We start from the raw sequence: 15928 nt of genomic DNA, 5'->3' as shown, positions 1-15928 counted from the left end.
GTCCTCTCTCAGCCTGCCCTGGCCAGCGAAACAATTTTGTGTTGCAGGAGGGAGATTCTCCACTACATTTGCCACAGCACTTGACAGATTCACTAACAGCCCCAACAGCAGGGACAGGAGTGGCACAGCTTAACCATTTTCACATCAGGGAGTAAGATATGGAGAAGTCCTATGACTCACCTGAAAACCTCTGGGCAGAAAGCCTGAACTAAGCATATGAATCTAGTCTCCTGGCTCTGAGCCTTATGCTCAAAACACTCCTGCATCTCAGGATCCCGTTCCAGTTTTCACTCTGGTCTTAAAGCTACCCATGAACTTGCCCCCCCCCCCCTTTTTTTTTTTTTTTGCATGTTTGAGCAAAGACTTGAAAGACTTGGATCCTCTGGTCCAGCTTTAAGAGCTGAGGACAAGTTTCTATGTACTGACCTCAGCTCGGCGCTGCGTTTTCACCACACACCTCCAAAAGTTCTTTGGGGCCTGGCCCATCAGATAAGATGCGTTAAGACTTCCTGGAACCAGGTCCTAAGTGCAGCCTTTGCTCCTCAATTCTAGCTGTGCACAGCTAGCTCTAGCACCCACACCAGGGAAGCATCCTTTAAGATGTCTAGATTTCATGCAGTATCAAATCACTACCCACCTACCTTCCAGATAGAGGCGCTGATGATGAAGGCTTGTTCATGTAGTCTCCAGCTCAGACATTTCACTAATGTTAAAGTTACTGTTTCTCTACTGCATTTGTCATGATCACAACAAGGTTAAGAGTCCAAGGTTGTTGTCTGGTTCAGCAGGACCACTGAATGGGAAAGCAAAGCTCATGCTGCGGAATGATGCACAGCTACTGTGCACTGCTCACCTACAAATTTCCTGGCATCTCTCTTCAGCTTCAGGTCACTCAGTTGCTTGGTTCCATCTTCTTGGGGACTCCGTGGAGAACAGACCCTTTTGGTTCTCCTGGGAAAGCGAGTTCAGGTGGTATTTCCTATTATTACCATGTGAAGCACCACATTATGTTTCCCCCCAGCTCTATTTCCCAGAGCACAACCCATTAGATTAAATTCATTATCCCCTATCACTTTATAGCACAATCTTTTCATTTCTCTCTTAATACACATCTGAGACATATCAAGTTCCAGACAGGCTCACTCAAAAGGTAATTCTATGCTCTTTCCTTACAAAGATTTATAGAAGAAGTCATACGTCATCTTTTAGGTGCTTTTAAAGAAAAAAAGAACAAAAAAAAAAAACCCACATCACTTGTCTTAGGGGTTCATTTCAAGACAGAATTTGACTTTTCTCTCCAGACCATCATTTTGGTTGCAGCTTTCTCAGGCTCTGGAGGGCAGCATTCTCACCACTGCTTGCACTGGTACAGCTCCATCAGCAAGCCAATGTTTGGAGCTGTGTTGTAGGGAAGCTTTCAAGGGCAAAATGCCTTTTCTTATCCAAAAGCAACCAGCAGATGAGTACAGGCATTTCCTGGCACACTGTTATTCCTTGCTTCAAGCCTCTGCTGCAAGACAGGCCTCTGATATCAGCCTTCCTACCGGAAGCATCACTGGGTTTTCTTCGGTTACTCTAGCAGGATGATATTGTAGAGAAACACAATTAAAGAGAGCTGTAATCTATAACAAATCATTCCTACTGAACTGCCAGGAAGAAAGCTGCAGAGGAGAAAGGGGAGAGCTATTCCAAATCCGAAGTCTGTTTCCTCAACAAATATGAGCCATGAAACAGCCCTTCAGCTACAGGAAACAGGCACAGCAGTAAGAGAAGCACTTTCAGGATGGCAGCCTGATGCCACAAATTCATGTGTTCTCCCTATGAAAACTTATTACATGGCCAGGACAGATAATGGCAAATCCCTTTAGATCCCAGATGGTAAGCCTAGGGGAGAGGTGGGCAGGCCAGCCCAAGACAAAAAGATGAAAATATGCTAGTTCCTCAAAAATTGTTAATATTTTTGGCTGTTGCATGCTCCTAGAAGATGAATCGGAAAAAAAGCTCAGACCTACTACTTGATGCCACAACTGCTTTCTTTTGCTGGCAGCCACAGAAGAGGGGGCCACAAGAAGTGAATTACTCTCTTGTCCACTATTGGTCCAGCTACACCAATCTCACCAGCGATGGAAACACTGGCATAGAAAGACGCAAATGATTGTGCTAACCTGTCTAAGTTTCTCTGCATAGCTACAGCATTGCTGATGGGCAGTAAGAAAACCCCGGTACAGACAGTCCAGATATGCTTTCCCCAAGTCCGAGCTGAGCAAAGAGTTGGCTCTTGTGAACTATTGTTTATGCATCTACCAGACAGGGATAGCTGCATAGCACCACTGGGCTCGACTACCTTCTCACAATTTAGGGAATGCAAGTAGAAACACCCACCAAGCCAAGGTTTCCTTCTGGGCTCAAGGACACATCTTTTCTCTACTGAAGTCCCCAGCACTGTTTCAACAGTGGCAACATTAAGGTTGCTGCTCATGTCTAGAAGGACATCAGACAATTTTTCAGAGTGATGCTGTTCAACATGGTGTCCCCATCTGACTATTAGCAGGCATGCATGTTCCAGATCGGCCTAGGAGATGGCAACAGCGAAGCGCAGCACGTAACCACACAGTACTTTCCGAACTTCGACAGAACAGCTCAGCCAGAAGGAAATCTCTCTTGGCTGCCTCTCCCTAAATGCTTATTCCAGCACTGCATGTCTAACTCCTCCCCAAATGGGTAGCTGAGAATGTGACCCCACCGCCTTTGGGCTTTTCTGTTCCTTTGTGCTGTGCTTAAAAATGTATAGTATGAGCAGGCAAAACAGAAAAAGAGGGAGCAGCACTCAAAAGATGACACAACTATAACTCATCAGGTCACTGCACTCAGGATTTCCAGTCTTAGACAAGGATCTTGGCATGGTAGGTGCTGTATAAACGCAAAAAAAACCCCAAACAAACACAAAAAAACCCACACTCTGTCCTAGAAGCCAGGAATCATTGCCCAAGCACACACATACTTCAGAGCCTTATCCACGAGGCTCTGCTACCACTCCATAGTACTTCACAGTACATCTTGGGGCCTCAGATTGAAGGAAGGATCAGAAACAACAGGCTGCGAAAATGGGGTCAGAAGGAACTACTGTTTGGCTCAATGAATTTTGGTCACACACTGCCATTATTGTGCCCATAATATTCTGTAATGCCAGTTCTAGCACCAAGTGCTGAAGGTCAAATTCATGAAGAGAAGTTCTTGAGCTGTCAATCTGAAATCGCCCTTAATACCAAGTATCAGTGTCTCAGCTTCCCCCACAGGAAGGGAGATTCAGTTGCCAGTTCAGAGCAAGCAAACTCTTCCCCTTCGTAAAAAACAGGGAGGTTCTTGGAAGTCTGAGGGAGGAAGGGCACAGCTATCTGTTGCGAGCAGCTTTCACTTAGGGTCTACGTTCCAGTTTCCACCTACCTGTTTGTCCTCCCTTGAGGACGCCGGGGTCTGGAGTCCAGGGGACATTTGACGAACAAGTCTAACTCATCTGGGAGCTCTAAGACATTTGGGACTGTAGCACTGGACAGAGTCGGGCAGTCTATACAGATCTTAAAATCACCCTAAATCTGATGCGGATACTATGGCAGACTGCAAAGAGTGGAACAGTTTTCATAGCCATTTCTGAGGCTTTGTATTCTGGTTCACAGAAGAAAGGAGGGCTCGCAGCTTAGGCACAGAACCATGACATCTGTGAATACAGGGCCGCTCAGGCAGTCCACAGACATGCATCCTTTCCCCTCCAGTTCTGCCTGAATGTCCTGGTCCCAGCTGAATTCTGACCACAGGCACCATAACAGTGTGCACCACCCCACAACAGCCCCACACATCTGACCTGCACAAGTTCAGAGCATCCTCTGAAAGTGGGGCTGGGGACAGAGCGTTGTAGTTCACTGCGATTACTGACCTTCAAGAGGTGTAATGAGGGAGGTTTACAGCTCCCACACCGGTGCATGTTAAGATAAGCAAGTTCTGCTTGCTTCCAGCCAGTCCCTTCCCCCGGCTCTCACTCAAGGCTTTAGGCACTTTACAGAAGACAGATCAGGTCCCAATCACACTCACACTGTAGCCAGACTGGAGCTTGGCTTCCTGACTTATTCCCTCTGTGCAGCGAGCCGGACGATGCTCCCTGCTTCATTCAGTAACAGGACCAAGGCCCCCTGCCAGGGTCTGGGAAGGGGTATGCCTGTAGGCAGCTTCAGAAATATTTAACTCTTCCTTTACCTGCTCTAGGCGGGAGTCTCAGTGTCAAATCACACTGCTAATCAGAGTGTCTGCTTTCCATCAGCCTACAGATACCCTGGAGCAAGGCAAACAGGCTGCATGGGATGGACAGCACAGTACAGGGCCAGGCATCCTTGGGAGATGCAGAGATGGCTGGATCCACTGACACTGATTACCTGGGGATGAGCAAGGGCAGCAACATGACAAGCTATTCCCTGTGATTCAGTGAGAGGGCTTAGGAGAGTAGCTTCTTTCGGGCTGGGCCTGCTCTGCAACTCCAGGCTTCAAACAGAACAGGCCTACAAACAGGGGCTGCCTGCCCATCCCCCAGTGAGGGGCAAAAGAGGAGGAACTGGCCACCCATCCTGCGGCTGCTGCCCAGGAGCCTGGGGAGAATAGCTCCGGGGGGGGGGCCTGGATGTCAGGTTAGCATGCAAGGAGCCCAAAGGCATGGAGCCCAGGACACGACGGGGACAGGCTTGCCCGGATCCTGGCCACCCGGGATAAGTCGACGGCCACAGTCGCACTGCGCTGCGCATTGGCCCTGGCTGCTTGTCCGCCACAGCACAGGCTGGGGAAAGCGCGGCGCTGCTGCCAGCGGCAGGTTGCCATAGCAATCCCCCCAAGCATGTCCCGCTGCCTCCCTTCTTTGTCTCAGCTCCCCCCAGCTTCGCTGTCCCCTCCCCGCCGCCCCCGGTGCGGCACACCCTGTACACCACCTGCTCCAGGTACCCAAAAACCTCACCGGGCTCCCAAAAAGCTCCACATCACCCTGAGGAATACAGGGGGGTGGAGGTGGAAGTCCACCCCCACGAGCCACCATCCCTACCCCCTTCACAGGCAAGGCGCCTACTCCGGGCCCAGGTGCATCACACCCGACCTTGCCTGCTCCCAAGGTGCGATTTGGGAGCGCTGGGCAGCCAGACCAGGGGGCACAGAGGCTCCCCTAGCTGTTATCCCCCGGCTGTGTTGCGGCGGGGAGGATGCTCTGCCAGTCAGCATTACCATCTGTCAAGCCGAGCATTCCCGCACTGCCTACCCCATGTGGTGACACGCAGCCCCCTGCCCAGCCCAGACAGCCCTCTCACACCGTCACCAGCGGCACAGGAGGGCTTTCTGAATGTCAGAAAGCTCCATGCACCTCTTTCTACGTTGTGCCAGTAGCACATTTGAGGGATACAGAGATCCAAGACTCTTCTTGTTGCAGCCTAGCAGACATCCCTTAAGACAGTAAGTCTCTGGTCTCCAGTCCCAGCCCATTTCCACTTTACGCAGGTCTGTTCTGCACTCAACTTTTCTGTGGCTTGAACTGGAGACAAGATCCTGCTTCAATTCCTGTCCTAAAAACTGTTGTAGACTGTTGCTATGTGCTGTTAAACAATTATCCAAACTAGCATGTAAGCAGAGTTCCTCTCTTTCTCTCCTTTCCCACAGGCGCATGAGATGCAAGGGAAAGACAAAAGACCCTGCTAAACTCGTTCAGGTGTGATACCTGCCAACATCTTTTACAGAATTAATTTAATGACTTCACAGAATGGATTAAAACAAACAAACAAACAAACAAAAACCTCCAAAAAGCTCAGCTTCCCTCCCCACTGCTGCTCCCTCCCTTGCCCTTCCCCAGATCCAGGAAGGCCCACCACAAATGGTTACATCATTTGAGCATTACAGCAGAAGCTAGCAAAGCCTCAGTCCTGATCCAGGGTGAGTCACTGGGCTCCGGAGACCATACAACTTCCTTCTGATACCATTAACCATGTCTTGGCCCAACTTTATTTTTAACCCATGTAAAACTGCAGAGCTATGTGCTGCCTCAACACGAAACTTAGCAAAGCTCAGCGCTAACCTCAGCTCAGCTGGGATACATGACAAAAATAACACGAGCAGGTGGAAACCAAAAAGCTCAGAGGGGCCAAAGTCTTGAGTAAATAAACAAGGGAGAGGCCAGAAGGCCTCACCCTGTGCTATGCTTGGTTGGAGAATGTCAGCGGCAGATGCCACGCTGCCATCCAGCCGTACAGAGAAGGCCAGAGTGGTGCTCTCATCTCTCTCGGTAGTGGTCTTGGGGTATTTCCACACCCAAAGGCTTTGTGGAGGACTGCATTCTCTGGTGGATGCACCCATCCAAGACAACAGGAACTGACTGCTGCAACAGGAGGGATGCTACACTCTTTGGCAGGCGAAGGCAGGGAAACTGGCAGTTTAGAGCCAGCTTCCCACTGTGCAATGCGTGGGCATCCACAAAAGCAAGGTCCAAAGGGAAAAGAGGGTGCTGGCACTAGGGCTAGAAAAAGGGGTCAGATATACATCTGATGAGGTGTCCAAGCAAAATCCTTTCCCTAAGTAACTGAGGAATCCAATTTTTTGGATATCCAATAATTCCTGAGACACTATGGCCCTGCAAAACCTCCACACACTAGGATGCAGGACTCTCACACAGCTCTTAGCAGGGAGCCGGCAGGATTGCACACAAATAGGAGCTCAGAGGGACACAGGCAATGCTCCGAGGCCTAAAATTAGCCCCAGCAGATGATCCTCTACTCCGTTCTTGGGAGCAGCGAGAACTGAACAAGGATTCAGCTGTCCCAACACTCCCAAGAACAAGATCTTTGAATGCCCAGCCTACCCATAACAGAGATGCTAGGGCAAAGAGGGGATTCCTCACATAACTCCAGTGCCAATACCCACTAGAAACCCAGGGCCCTATCTCTGAAGGGGGAGCAGCACTTCCTTGGGGTTTCCTGTGGAAGTAAGATCTAGCACTAGATCAGCTAGTAAGGCCAAGGGACAATGGTAACCAGAACATGCTAACAACAAACTGAACAGCGTCACGCTGACCACTTTCGGTTGAGGTCATAACCCCCTCTTTGCCGGGTCTATGCAGCTTGCAAGCAAGGGCATCATGCCCCATTCCTGACAAAGGTACCAAAAGTCTATCCAAAGGTCTGCAAAGTGTACTAGCTTCCAGATTACTGCCAGCTGCATTAAACTGAACTAGCAAGATTAATTCAGCCCAAGTATAAGCTCACTGCTGTCACCTGGGTTATGGCAGAGAGAAAAAGTTTCATGCTATGGCCAGGCAGTGGAAGAAGCAGCTGCATTACACATGTGGAAGAGTTGCTGTCCTTGGAGGTATCAAGCTATTTGGTCAGCAAGGGGAATAAAAGTGGATCCAATGTGGTGAGCTTTATGTTAAGATGCCACTTGTCCAAATGTAGGGGAGCCCTCAGAGGATATTGTGAGCTTGGTGGCCTGGGATCTGCAAATAACTCCAGCAGAACAGAGGCCACATCTTCCCTCTGGTCTTACTGCTTAATGTATCTCCTTTCCGTTGCTCAGAGAGACCTGGGATCCCAGCATGGAGCAGGTATTAGTGACTGCCATGCCTCAGCTGGATAAAGGGGCTGCTCTGCTGCTACTGCACTGTGCGATTGGGAGTCCGCATTGCACAGGGCAGAGGTGACATGGGTGAAGGACTTCTTTCTTCCCTCCTTTTAACTTCTCTGGTGAATCCATCCCTGCCTTGCTTGCTGTGGGTACCACTTCAGCATCAGGCTTTACTCTTTGGGAAACAGAAGGGAAAGGAAGGGATGAGGCCCAAACTCTAATTGAAAAAGTGTCTGGAGTGGTAGGGAGAGCAGGAGGCAGAGCGATGTAGCAGTGCACAGCCAGCACCTGTGCTGGCTGCGACAGACAGCAGAGTGCAAGGGTTTTGTGCAGAGGAGGCAGCTATGGTTAAAACATTGGAATTAGAGTTGCCTGAGTACACAAGTGTGTACATGGAAGGTAGGGCTCATCCACCATGTCCATGAGCAAGCAAGAACCTCACCCCTCTCACTGACAAATGGTCTGAAAAGCAATTTACGCCATGTCCCAGTACTACACTCTAGCTCTTTGCCTGAGACAGAAGAGAGCCCTTGGGCTACCTGAGGCTTTCTGAACTGAGCATGAGCCCACAAACAGCAAGTGCCCTGAAGCGGGAAGCCTGCCCCTCATTTTGGCAGGTATATCATTATCGCCCACACCAGTCACAGCTCAGACCATCCTAATCTCCAGACTGAACTTTAGCAGCAGTAAGACCTGGGCTTACAGGAATTTCCAGGCAAAAGAGCAAGCCACAAGGGAGTGAATGGCCCAGCAGAGAGCCCTGCATCCTGGCCCCAACTTCCTTGGCAGACACGTCAGAGGAATAACAACAGGGAAAAAGCAAGGAATTCTTGCCATTTGCTGGTCTTGCTCTCTGAACATATAGTCCAGTCATCTGTCCTAAATAGCTGCTTCCCTGTGCAACCTCTCCTGGCTGAACTGCACTTGATCTCTGAGGTAAGAGAAGGACTCAGTGTAGTTTCCCAAAGGTGAAGTACTACTGAAGGCTCTCTTCCCAATGAGAGCACGCTGTGCAGCCTGGGTGGGCACTACTGCATCTTCCCGCAGGCAGGCACGCAAGCATCCAGACACAGGGACAGGGCAGCAAGTCCACAGCCATCACAACCTGCTCCATTCAGGTCACTTCAGATCAGTGAGGGCCTGACCTTTAGATTCATTGGCAGTGGCAGTAGAAAGGCTACCAGCCCTCCTGAAACGCTTCACTGTCACTCTGAGCCTCATTCACCATGGCCAAGGGCCTGGCCTCCCTTCTAGAGCTACGAAATCCTGGCAAAAAGGCAGGCAGAGCTTGACTTGTTCTAATAGAAACCCAGGATCGCACCTGTCATGAACTCTAGGTGAAGTCTTAGCTCTGTTTTTTCAGGTGAAGGATAGTGAGCAGCAGAGACCAGCAGCTGGGAAATGCTCTTGTTCAATGTGCCAGAGCATGAAAGAACGGGTTCAGCAAGCAGCACAGACAACAAGTTCCCAAGGGCTTAAAACATACTGCCTTTAGGCTTCTTGACTGCACACAGGGTTCAACAGTCTTAACAGGACAGCTCATAGACATCCAGCCTCCCTTAGCCACACTGCCAGCGAGGCGGGAAGCAGGAGCATTCAGGAAGCCCAGGCTCTGCGAACACCTGGCTGTGGTGACACCGGCCCCACAGAGCTGACCCCAAGTATTGAGGAGAGGGAGGAGGAAAGGACGGTGTTCCCAGTGACCATCACACAGCCCTGGTGAAGGAAGGGAAGCAGGTAACGATCAGACTGGTTCTAACCTTGGTGCAGGTTGGAAAGGCAGCTCTCAGCTGTCGGCACCCACACTGTGGCCTGGGGATTGCTTGTTCCAGCTGTGCTGGGTTGCCTGGAAAGACAAGTGCACAGTGCAGAGATACAGGTTAAACGCAGCTGTGGAACAACCTGCCCGCACAAGGAGACCCTCTGAACACTAGACAGTCAGTAATTGCTCACATCCCAAGGCAGACAGGCTTGTGGCATGCACACCACAGAGACCCCGAGCACCCCAGCCCCTTAAGATACCACAGCATCTTTCACCAGTGCTAAGGCCATCCCTCCGGTTACAGTCCCCCCGCTTCTTCCACCTCGCCACCCCAATTTCTTGTGCGACTCCAGGTGAATGTATGATTCCCCCAAAGAGTCAGAGCTAGATCCCTGGAGAGGGTTGCTATGGTCACTGCCACTGTCCACATTCACTGAATTAAGTAGGAAGTAAAGGACTTCTTACACTCTTGGCTTTATTCTTCTCTGCCTTCCACAGCTGTGCTTTGCTCTACCACATAAGGCTTTGCCTGTACTTTGGTGGGTGCACTGGCATATGGTTTAGCTGCTAGTGCAGACTCTGACTACGGCCTCCACAAGCTACCCACTAAATGAGACTGCAGGAACACAGAGCCACAGCAGAAAGGGCCAAACTTTGCTGACAACCTAAACAGACCGAGCCAAATTGAACACTGTAGTGTTTCCCAGGCTACAGCAAAGGGGGGAAACGACAACTGCTTAATAGAAATCTCCGTGAGGCCTGCCAGAACTGTCACAAAGACGTTTAAAACTCCTCCCCGGGTTCCCAGTGCTGTAATTATAGCCTACTGGAGATCACATTGTGTGGGAACTAGGCCCTTGTGCCCAGCAGGCCTTGAAAATCAGGAAGACAACAGCCTCCCCAAAACCATGTCTAACATTCCCCCCGCCGCAGGCACCATCAGCGAGAGCTGGTTAAGGGCTGTCCCCGCTCCCCAGACTGGCCTCTTGCATCGGGTACCACTCTGTGGCATGCAGGCGATCCGCAGCAACACCAGCAGCATAAGCCAGCTCCAACCAGGACAGTGGTAGCATGCAGAGCACTGCCGATCCCCCAGAAAGCACTGGCGTTGCCTCAGCCTTTACACCATCACGTGGAGCTGCACCCCGTACACAAGCTCACTGGTGGCGCATTGGTCCTTAAAACAGTAATGAGGGTACCCAGCAAGCTTCTGGTGAACGCTGTCTGCACCCACGCAGCTAGCAAGGCATTCTGCACCACTGCCCCAGGAGAAGATTCCACCTCGAAGCTGTAATAGCTGGGCCTGCTAGGCACCACAGCTGTGTTTTCAGAGCGCTTACAAGAAGAACAAGCCCCAGGATGCAGTGTGAGTGAGTGTGTGTGAGTCTATTAAAAAAATACCCTCCACCAGTTCTCTGCTCTGCCATATCGCCTCTTAGGCAACGCTCTAAGCCTCAGCACCCCAGTGACAAGAATAGCTTTGGACACCACCGAAGTATTGCCACCCACATACTGCCCTGGCCCAGGAAGTGACGGCAATCCATCCATTAGGGACTGGTTGAAAACACTCCCCAGGAAGAATGCAATTACCCCAAATGGACTGAGGCCAGGAGATCTGGATTATCACTTCAGCTCTTGCATAAAAGGCTTTGGATCTTTGCTAACTTCCGATAACAAGAATCACAGGGTTGACATCAGCCTTGGCCTGGGACAAGGATTTATTACTAAAAGGCACTTCTGGCTGAATCACTAACCATACTTTTTATGGCACACAGGACTTCTTTGGAGGCTTCCCATCCAAGTATTGTTCTACCATTGTGCTGCTTCGCTAGGGGGGATGGGGGGAGGCCACAACACAGGCAAGTATGACTGCAAACCACTAGCCAGTCCTGAGAAAGCTCTCTGAAATGCAGAGCATGTGAGCTCAACTGCTGTTCATTCAGGATTCACAATCAGCTGAGAACACTAACAGAAACACGGGGAAATATATTCACTGGCAGCTAAGCATTCACAAGACAAAGCAAACGAGACTGTGAAAGAGAGGAGCAGAGGAAAGACAAAGATTTGCAAGGAAACTTCCCAGCTGAAGAAAATATTTTTTAAGCAAACTCCAAACTGAGAGATCAAGTTGAATTCTCAGGAGGTTACTGTCACCTGGCTCACTTGTGCGTGGTCACAAGCAAAACCAAAAAAGAAAGGCTAAGAGTCGGTCAAATAATGGGGCTTCAGGAAGCAGAAATGCCAGGTGCTGCAGACAGAAAGAATCAGAAACACAATCAAGCTCACCCAACCCACTGGAGGAAGGGGGTCCCTCTTATGTGATGTGAGGTAGAGAGAAATCAGGCAAAATCCTCCCACAGAAGAATTGTACTGCCAAATAACCCACAATGACATCCTCCACAAGCCATCTGTTAATGTACAAATGACTCCCTTTGGGATTTCTCTCTTGTTGCCCTTCACACCTGTCCTGCATGAAACCTGACTCATTAATTCCTTCAGCTGTGATGTCTTCGATAAATTTGACTACAGTTATGTTGAAAGTACGCTGAGGGCATCATTTTTCTAACCAGCATGGCTTCTTATTTTCTCTTCCACATCTGTCCCATCCTTAACGACTATAAACAGTGTGTCTTCTTATTCTGTATCCAGAGAGCATCCTGGTTCTCTAGGCACTGTGGATTTCCACAAAGTAAATTACGGTGTCTACCAAATCTAGCACTACAGGGAACAAGCACAGGCAGGGTCAGAGCACTAAGTGCAGTTAAAGGACTGGGGAAGACTCTGGAGTCAAGGAACATCGACTTTCAAGAGTCTGACTAATAACCATCCCCTTGAACCATCCTCTAAGACTCGGCAGCAGTATGACAACCCTAAAAGGAGAATAGGTCTTGGTGTTTCTGCACAGTCTGACTGAGAAGCAGAGAACAGAGATATGCCAGGAGTAAAAGCTGGTACAAGACAAAGAGGAGGAAGGCGAGCAGCGCAGATGTACTTCCCTGCCCTCAAAGGTCAGCAGAACTCGGGCGGGGGGGGGGAGTTTTCTCTCCTCCTGCTCTGCCTGCCCAGAAGGAACAAGACCTGAAGCTGCCAAGAGAACTCAGTCTGCAAAAGCTCATCACCATGTCAGGAGTATATAGGGCCTGGGCACTTGGATCTGCCTGCTAAGGAGGCTACCAGGAATGAAGCAAGAACCCTAACAGTGAAATTAAAATCACCCATTATCCCCTGAAGTCCACCTCTGCAGGAAGGACAGAGGTGAAAAATAGAATATAGAGAGCTCCTCCACCCAGTTTGCTGAAAAGAGCAAGCCATGCCTCAGACAGCAGGATCCGAAAGTCAGTACAGAGTAATCGCCACCAGCCTTCCCTTCCAGCAGCAGTAAGAAACCTCCCTCATGCAGGGGAACAGAAATCAGCTGCATCAGTAGCAGTGCTGAAACACAGTCCCAGCCCTGCCCCACTTGCAGAACAGACACAGACAGAGCAGGCACCAGGGAGCAGCCTCAGCCAACAAGTGCAGCTTCCCAAGAACAGCCAGCCCCACAACTGGGACAATGACCAGAGGGCTCTGCCAGCCCCACACGTCCTGGCCACCCCAGGGCCCACAGGAAGGGATGTGCTCAGAGCCCATGAGAGTCAGTAGCAACCTGCCAGGAGGTCACGGGAGCAGTTGCAGAGGAAGCAAAAGCAGGTGCTCTGTTTCCTCTGCAAAAGACACTGGGGCGACAACATGACATCTCACCCCGAGGCAAACTTTGTAGTATCGAGACACTGTCCCCAAGGACAAAGTATAACTCTCTTCCCACCCAGCTCTCATTTCTGCCTTACCCTCAGCACAGATAAAACTGCCAGGAGGCTGCAGATCCCAGCGTGCAGCATTGCCCAAACTGGCTGCTCAGCTGTGAAGAGAGCTGCATGCTGGGACATGTAGTCCCCAGCTAGGCCCTCTATCTCACTTGTGCCAGGACCCCCTCTATATACATTACTGCTACTCTGCAAGCTGAAATGAAATAAGAAGGCAGTGAGGCTTTACATGATGATGTAGTTCTCCAAATCACAAAGTCTTTTCTAAAGCAGCACTCAACGAAAAGCAACTCCGGTACTGTCAGATTTGGCATTTTCTCTCCAGTTTCACCTCCCACAACTTGTTTACCTTCCTCAGATATTACCAAGTTTGCTCAGACTCTTCTTCATGTCAGGATTCAATGATGCTACACTAACCACAAGGTCGAGCTGCCCCTCTTCGCTAAGGCTACCGAAAACAATTTAGGCAGAGAAGCAGATCTTTGCTTGTATGATGCTTTTCACAAAGGCACTGAATGGAAGCTACTTTTAAAGTATCCTAAAAAGCAGCATGGCATTCCCAAACCATACACTGCACGCTTTCCACAGCAGCGGGAAACTCTACACTCCTCTTAAAAAAGAAAAAAAAAAGTCTGGAAATCCCTGCGATAATGCGATGCCCCCCCCATACACGTCACCATAGTGGTTATGTCCACAGGTGGTTTGTGAGCAAGCACACCACAACTCCAGCTCCCAACACGCAGACATCACATGTGTCTCTCCTAATGAGCAGCAGCTCTGGTAAGGCCTTCCAAACGTAACATTTGGGATTTCCAAGAGTACACTGTGCACCACCCCTGTGATTTCTGCAGAAACTGAGTACCTCAACCACAGAGACATGTTTTGAAAAGCTCAGGTCCCTAGTTGCTCCTTTTACGTGAGTAAATGTCCTCCCAAACTGCCCTTCCGCCTGTGCCTCCTGTCACCAGAGGGCAGCAGGCCTCTCACCACGGATGCTGGGGATTCACATCCGCTCCAGCGCTGTTTTAGCAGCCCCACGCCGAAGGATGTGATTTATCCACAGGGCAGGTGCAGGCCAAGTGGGCGCTGGACAGGCTGCGCCGCCTGCTCCCCGGCTCGGCGCGCTGCGTGGCAGGGGCGCAGCACGGCACGGCCGCTCTAGGAGCCCGGCACAGCCCCCCAGGGACCGGTCCCTGTGGCATGGGCAGTCCGAGGGGGACAAGAGCAGCTAGTTGCTCCCAGCTGGGGCTGCGTTTGAGCTGGTGCCCTAGAGGAGGAAGAGGAGGAGGAAGAGGAAGAGGCCCCATCCTGTCCGCAGTGCCGTGGGCAGCATGTCCGTCCCCACGTCACGGCGGGGAGGAGGTGGCCCCGGCGGGTGATACCTGGAGACGGCACAGCTCACCTGAGCTAGCCCAGCTCGTATCTGCAGCCCTGGCACAGGGGCCAGAGCTGCCACGGGGCCTTCGGGGGTGCCAGGGAGGAGGGTGCCAGGGTGGGGGGGTCCAGCCCCCCCCCCCAAGTAGAGCCTGCTCCACCCCAGCCGCAGCACCCCCTCCCTGAGCAGAAGCCCTGTTCACAGCCCCCCACTTCTACAGTGCCCCCCCAACCCCTCTCTACTAAGGCACCGCTGCCACAGCCCCCTCCTCATGTCACAGCCCCCCCCCGGGTCACAGCAACGCCCCAGCAGAAGCCCTGGTCACAGGCTCCCTGCCACGGTCCCCTGCTCACAGCCCCCCCCCGGACCCAGCCCCCCCTCCAGTCACAGCACCTCCTGGCACAGCCCCCCCCCCCCCCCCAGGTCAGAGCCCTCCCTGTGCTGCAGCCCCCCCACCCCACCACTCCCCGGCCACAGCCCCCCCATCCCTGTCATGGCCCTCCCGGTTCTCCCCGGCCACGGCCCCCCAGCCCCGGTCATGCCCCCCCCCCCCAGTCCCGGCCCCCCATCCCGCCACGGCCCCCCCAGCCCGGTCCGGGCCCCCCAACAGCCCCCGAACCTTCTGGAAGAGGGGGGGCGGCGGGGACGGGGCGCATTAACCCCTTCGGCGCCGTCCCCGCGGCCCCGGCCCCGCCTCCCCGCCCCTCCCCCGCCGCGGCCGGCACCCACCAGCGCCCCCCTCCGCCGCCGCCACCGCCTCGGCCCCGACTGCTGCGCGACTCCGGCCGCTCCTTCCGGGTGCCCGCGGGGCCACGCCCCCTGTGCCCGCCCCCTCACCGCTGATTGGCGCGCTGGGCGGGGCACGGCGCGGGGCGAGGCGAGCCGTGGGACCGCGCGGCCAATGGGCAGGAGGGGGGGTGGTGACGCGAGGCGGAGGGCCCCGCCCCCTGCCCGCCCCCTCCACGTGCGAGTCTGTGATGACAGCGGGGAAGGGGCGGTCTCATGCAAAGCGGCTTCCCATTGGCCGCCGCCGGAGGGGGCGGGGCCAGCCTCAGCGGCCGGGGGGCTGCCGTAGCCGTGACCCTTCACCTCTGACCCGCAGCTGCCCCCCCCCCGGTTATGGCCCCCCGGCCCCATGGACGCGGGGCACCCGGCCCCACGGACAGGGGACCCCTGGCTCCGTGGGCACAGCCCCTGCCCCACGGACACAGGAGCCCTGGCCCCACCGAGACGCCTCCCCCCAGCCCCACAGACACAGGCCCCCAGCCCCATGGACACACCCCTCCAGCCCCACTGGCATGGCTCCCCCGGCCCCATGGATACATGACCCTGGCCCCATGGATGTGCCCCCCC

At 52.7% G+C, this 15928-nt stretch overlaps 1 protein-coding gene across 7 annotated transcripts in view; it reads right to left on the bottom strand.

Annotated features, from left to right (window-relative positions):
* LOC135323479 (atos homolog protein B-like) overlaps positions 1-15393 on the bottom strand; it is a 41576-nt gene extending 26183 nt beyond the window's left edge. For 2 of the 7 annotated variants that reach the window (XM_064499659.1, XM_064499657.1), the window contains exons 1-2: positions 15305-15393; positions 9396-9481 (exon numbers count right to left, since the gene is read on the bottom strand). The gene's annotated coding sequence lies outside the window, so the exon portion shown is untranslated. The other 5 variants (XM_064499661.1, XM_064499664.1, XM_064499658.1 and 2 more) reach the window with 5 other exon arrangements.
* Between the last annotated feature and the right edge of the window lie 535 nt (positions 15394-15928).

Source organism: Dromaius novaehollandiae, chromosome W (assembly GCF_036370855.1).
Source record: "Dromaius novaehollandiae isolate bDroNov1 chromosome W, bDroNov1.hap1, whole genome shotgun sequence".
NCBI classification, from domain to species: Eukaryota; Metazoa; Chordata; class Aves; order Casuariiformes; family Dromaiidae; genus Dromaius; species Dromaius novaehollandiae.
This window is presented reverse-complemented; position numbering and strand designations above follow the sequence as displayed.